Consider the following 6000-nt stretch of genomic DNA (forward strand, 5'->3'; position numbering starts at 1 on the left):
AAAAAAAAAAGATTTTATTTATTTATTCATTTATTTGAGAAAGAGAGAGAACAAGAGGAGGGAAGAATAGAGGAAGAGTGACAAGCATACTCTGTTCTGAGCATGGAGTCCAGCTTAGGGGCTCAATCCCAGGACCCAGAGATCATGACCTGAGCCAAAACCAAGAGTCAGACACTCAACCGAGCTACCCAGGCACCCCTAAAATGGGCAAGAGATTTGAATAGACATTTTTTCAAAGAAAATGTACACATGGCATAAAACACATGAAAAGGTGCTCAACATCAGTCATAAGACAAGTGCAAATCAAAACTATAATGATGTCACACCCACAAGAATGGCTATAATTCTTCAAAAAACTATCAAAAAACAAAATAATAAACATTGGTTAAGGTGTGTAGGAACTGGAATGTTTGCACACCGTTGGTGCATGTGAAATGGTGTAGCTACTATAGAAAACAGAATGGCAGTTCCTCAAACAATTAAAAATAGAATTACCATATCATTCAATAATTCCACTTCTGGGTATATACCCAAAAGAACTGAAGGCAAGGTCTCAAGAGATGTTTGTACACTCATGTTCATAGCGACATTGTTCACACATAATAGCCAAAAGGTACAAGCAACCCAAAAAGTCCACCAGTGGAAGAATGAATACACAAAATGTGGTATATACACACCATGGAATATTACTGAGACTTAAAAAAGGAAGGAAAGGGATCCCTGGGTGGCGCAGCGGTTTGGCGCCTGCCTTTGGCCCAGGGCGCGATCCTGGAGACCCGGGATCGAATCCCACGTCGGGCTCCCGGTGGATGGAGTCTTCTTCTCCCTCTGCCTGTGTCTCTGCCTCTCTCTCTCTCTCTGTGACTATCATAAATAAATAAAGAAAAAATATTTAAAAAAAAAAAAAAGGAAGGAAATTCTGACATATGCTACACCATGTATGAATCTTGAGGACATTATGCTAGATGAAATAAGCCAGTCACAAAAGGGCAAATACTGTATCAATCCATTTATATGGGATACGTAGAATAGTCAAATATAAAGAAACAGAAAGTAGAATAGTGGATTAGGAGGAAGAGTAGGGAGTTGTTTAATGTGCAAGGAGTTCCATTTTTACAAAATGAAAAAGTCCTGGAGATTTGACTGCACAATAAGGGGAATACACTTTAAAAAGTGGTTAAGATGGGGGCACCTGGGTGGCTCACTCAGTTGAGCTTCTGAGTCGATTTTTGGCTGTGATTGGCAAGTAATCTGCTTGGAATTCTCTCTCCCTCTCCCTCTGTCCCTCCCCCAACACATGCACTCTGTTTCTCTAAAAATAAATAAACATCTTTAAAAAAAAAAAAAGTTAAGATGGCAATTTTGTCATGTGCGTTTTACCACTATTCTTTTTTTTTTTTTTTAACACGATTCTTTAAATTGAAGTGTAGGTGATACACGTTACATTAGTTTCTGGTGCACTACACAGTGACTAAGTGACTCAGAAAGTCTATATGCTGTGCTCACCACAAGTATAGCTACCACCTGTCACCATACAACACTATTACAACACTATAGACTATGTTCTCAGTTTTTGCTTTGTTGTTTAAATCACAATGAGAACGTAATTCACACTTACTAGGATGGGTATAATCAAAATGACAAGTGTTAGTGAGGATGTGAAGAAACTGGAACTCTCACACTTTGCTGGTGGGAATGTAAAAGCCACTTTGAAAGCAGTCTGGCAGATTCTTAAAAAGTTAAATAAACATAAATAGCAATTTAACCTACCTAGCCAAGAAAAATGAAACACAAGTCCACACACAGAATTGTGTGTGAATGTCCATGGGAGCATCATTCACAATAGCCAAAAGATGAAAACAATTCCAATGTCCATCAACTGGTGAACAGGTAAAAAGAAAAAAATGTGGGATATTCATACCATGAAATACTATTCACCAATAAAAAGGAATTAAATACTGAGATGCTACAACATGGATGAATCTCAAAACCAGTATGCTAAAGTGATAGCCAATCAAAAAAGACTACATATTATTGGTGTAGGAGGTCATTGAGAGGACCTGACCACAGGCTGAGGCTCCTTACCCACTTCCCTATCCTCGGGATGAGTCCCACATCGGGCTCCCTGCATGGAGCCTGCTTCTCCCTCTGCCTGTCTCTGCCTCTCTCTCCTCTCTCTCTCTCTCTCTCTCTCTGTGTGTCTCTCATGAATAAATAAAATCTTTAAAAAAATCATTAAAATTAAAATGAGCAAATTATGTGATATGTAAATTCTATATCTCAATAAGTTGTTTTTAAAAAGTGAACTCAGATTTCTGGGTTGCACAGTGAGGGACAATTTGTTCAGATAGGTGTTCTGCCATAAATACAATTTGTATAAACTAAACGAGTGAAATATACAATTTCTAGATTTTACTCCAATAGGATTAAAACACCGCACATGAAAACCACAGAACAGGTCGTGATAGCCTTTGCAACTCCTTAGAAGTATAACAAAAAAATTCTGTAGTTGTCAACTGACAAATATGTAAGGAGGAAACAAATTTTCCCACCAGGAGCTCCTGAACAGGGTCATACCACAGGTCAGCCTTGCCACGGGAACTAGCAAAATAAAACCTCACCCTAGAAACTACCCACACTAGTGGGTAGTGAGAACGCAATGGCGTTGCCAACACTTAACTAAGAGCAGAATTAGAAAACCAGCACTGAATTGCAGGTAGCCTCTTGTCTGCTCTCATGCCTCCATTATGGCCGAGCCAAGGCAGCAGGCATTTACCTTGCAAAATAGGTAGCCTCTTGGACCCTACTGCCCCCTAGGACTGGGACAAAGTTGAAATACAGAGATGACCCCAAAAAACGAACGAACCAACCAAAAAACCCAGAAATCTCAGTTTGGAGCTTTCAAGATTCAATTCCTTCATGAGTCGCATCTTTTTAATTCAAGTTTATTTAAGTATTGTCTACACCCAAAGCAGGGGCCCAAACTCAGGATCCCTGAGGTCGAGTCACACGCTCCTCCTACTGCCCCAGCCAGGCACCTTTCCTTCAAGAGTAACACTAACCTTAACTGATTTTTTTTCCCAGACACTGAGCTCCCCAAATAAGACCCAACCATGCCAGACCCGCTCCAATGCGCCTTTCGGACTGAAGGCGCAACCCTGATCACCCCTGTACTCCCAGCCCGGGCAACCCTGGCTTCAGACTCCCCCACTCAGGCAACCAGCTTGGTGCAGGGAATACAAGGGCGAGCAAGTGAGCGCGCTGCCCTGCCCTGCCCTCAACGGGAATAATTTATTAACCACGAACATTATGGGATCCCTGGGTGGCGCAGCGGTTTGGCGCCTGCCTTCAGCCCAGGGCGTCATCCTGGGGTCCCGGGATCGAGTCCCACACGGGGCTCCCTGCATGGAGCCTGCTTCTCCCTCTGCCTGTGTCTCTCAGGAATAAGTAAATAAAATCTCTCAAGAAAAAAAAATTAACCAAACATTAAACAGCCAAAAACGGTCATTAAATAATCCCTGAAGCAAACTTACAACTACACATGGTAACGGGCAGGGGAAGTGGAGGCGCTTTGGAGATGGTGCGACAGGAGACTGTGTCTGCTCTAAATCTTTATCCATATTAACTCATTTAATCATCCAAAGACCCTATACGGTAAGTTCTAGGATTACCCCACTTGGGGGATGAGAAAATGTGGGCACAGAGAGGTCAGGGGACGCGCCCGGGGTCACCCCGCCCAGGCGCACGCGCGGCCGCGGCCCGACTCGAGACGCCTGAGGTAATCACCTAATCTGCCCGTCGGTAAATCCCGGAGGGAAGAGTGAAGCCGGGGCAGGGCCGGCCCAGAGAGCGCCCTGCTGTGGGGAGGACCGGCAGGGAGGCTGCGAGCGACGCGGGAGAGGCCGCTGGGGCGGCCCGGCTCGTCCCACAGCAACGCGGCTGGCCCACCTGCCGCTTCTCAACTGGGCAAACGGAGGACCCTGAGGAGCCGGAACGCAGGTTCTGAGGCACCGGCCCCCCTCAGCCCCCCTCAGCTCTCCTTGCCGGAGGTGGTCAGCGGCACAAGGAAGCACCGAGGCGGGGCCCAGCCCCTGCCCTCGGCACGAGGCACTCACCTGGCCTGACCGAGGCGTACAGCCGCGGCCCCTCTGGCGGCCTCTCAGACAGCCTCTCGCGCCTCCTCTCCAGCCTCTGCGCTCCCACCTTGCCCTGCGCGCCTGCGGCCCCGCCCCCGCAGCCCCCCCCCGCAGGCCCCGCCCCCGCAGGCCCCGCCCACAGCGCCCACAGCGCCCCTGCCGGCTGGGAGGCTGCGAGGCCGCGAAGGCTGCAAGGCGCAGGCTGGCTAACTGTCTTCCAGGCCCTTCTTGCGGCTTTTCCCCTTTCCTCCCTCCCTCCCTCCCTGGCTTTTCCTTTGTCTTTCAAGTTTTCAGTCACACAGTCATTCTAGTGCTCATTCTTACACTTAATAATTATGTGTGCGCCAAAAACAGCAGCAACAACCCCCCCAAAAAAACAACCACCATTAAGTGTGTGCCAGAAAGTGTTCGCAGGATAAAGCAGAGAAGACAAAAGGCCTGTGCCCGCCAGCTTACGTTCTAGAAGAGGACAGCAGAGGAGTGGCCTTCCAGCCTTGTTACTCCCAGACGCCGTTGCGACACCTTTTACCCCCTCCCTTTCCAGGACACTGACACACACACACACACACACACACACACACACACCCCTAAAACTCAAGCTCAGGCTTCACGGAGCAATACTTACCCAGGAGATTGGCAGCTCCTCAAAAGACAACCAGAAAACTTGTGACCGGGATCCCTGGGTGGCGCAGCGGTTTGGCGCCTGCCTTTGGCCCAGGGCGCGATCCTGGAGGCCCCGGATCGAATCCCACACCGGGCTCCCGGTGCATGGAGCCTGCTTCTCCCTCTGCCTGTGTCTCTGCCTCTCTCTCTTTCTCTCTCTGTGACTATCATAAATAAATAAATAAATAAATAAATAAATAAATAAATAAACAAACAAACAAATAAATAAATAAATAAGAAAAAGAAAAACTTGTGACCAAGCACAATTAACTCTGTAAGGCTTGCTGCAGTATTGGAAAACGCTAACCTTGGCAATCCCGGTAGGATCTCGGAATGGAGGGACAAGGAAAGGAAATTGTGAGGTTCAGGGGGACCCCTGGGTGGCTCAGTTGTTTAGCGCCTGCCTTTGGCCCGGGGCGCGATCCTGGAGTCCCGGGATCGAGTCCCGCGTCGGGCTCCTGGCGTGGAGCCTGCTTCTCTCTCTGCCTGTGCCTCCGCTTCTCTCTATCATGAATAAATAAATAAAAAATCTTAAGAAAGAAATTGTTAGGTTTTACATGGTCGGTGGAAGAATTAGGGACTGCAGAGCCAGGCAGCGCCAGGTTCGAGAGTGCTTTAACATGAAGCGCTCCTGGGCGAGGTTCCGAGGCTCGAGGGAAGGCGCGCCCAGGAGTTTTTATACCTGTGCAAGTAAAAAAAAAAAAAAAAAAATGCTTAGGGACATAAGGTTTTTTTGTGATAGGGTGAAGCAAGGTACATGCTCTTGTTTTTGGCTGATTCTGGTGTTCTTCCTCTTTTAGGCGGGTCTCAGTAGGTCGTGAGTTGTTTGTGGCTTGAGGAGTTCCAGGAACTTATCTGGAGTGACATCTAGTGGAAGGGTGACCCCACCTATTAGCCTTAGGTCACCCATTTTGGAGAGGCCCTACCTCTGTCGGCCCGACAGAAATGTATATAGAGTCGGGGTCTGGGATTGGGTAGTTCAAGCAGGTCTTTCAAGATAAGAAGTGACTGGGAGTCTGTGAGACCTAACTGGCAAGAAAGATGTTATCAAGAAAGCGGAAAATTTGAATTTTAAAAGGACATTTTTAGTTCCTTAAGTGTATTGGCTATCAATGAGTTTAAAAGGCTATAGAACTTCCTCTTTAGTAATATAGCTTCTTCTTGTTCTTCTTTTTTTTTTTTTAAAGTAGGCTCCAGGGCT

At 46.8% G+C, this 6000-nt stretch overlaps 1 protein-coding gene across 1 annotated transcript in view; it reads right to left on the reverse strand.

Annotated features, from left to right (window-relative positions):
• LOC129514073 (nuclear receptor coactivator 5-like) overlaps window positions 1-4134 on the reverse strand; it is a 34274-nt gene extending 30140 nt beyond the window's left edge. Inside the window, exon 1 of the mRNA XM_055332643.1 lies at window positions 4116-4134. The gene's annotated coding sequence lies outside the window, so the exon portion shown is untranslated. The remainder of the gene's footprint in view (window positions 1-4115) is intronic.
• Between the last annotated feature and the right edge of the window lie 1866 nt (window positions 4135-6000).

Source organism: Nyctereutes procyonoides, unplaced genomic scaffold, assembly GCF_905146905.1.
Source record: "Nyctereutes procyonoides isolate TBG_1078 unplaced genomic scaffold, NYPRO_anot_genome, whole genome shotgun sequence".
Lineage (NCBI taxonomy): Eukaryota > Metazoa > Chordata > Mammalia > Carnivora > Canidae > Nyctereutes > Nyctereutes procyonoides.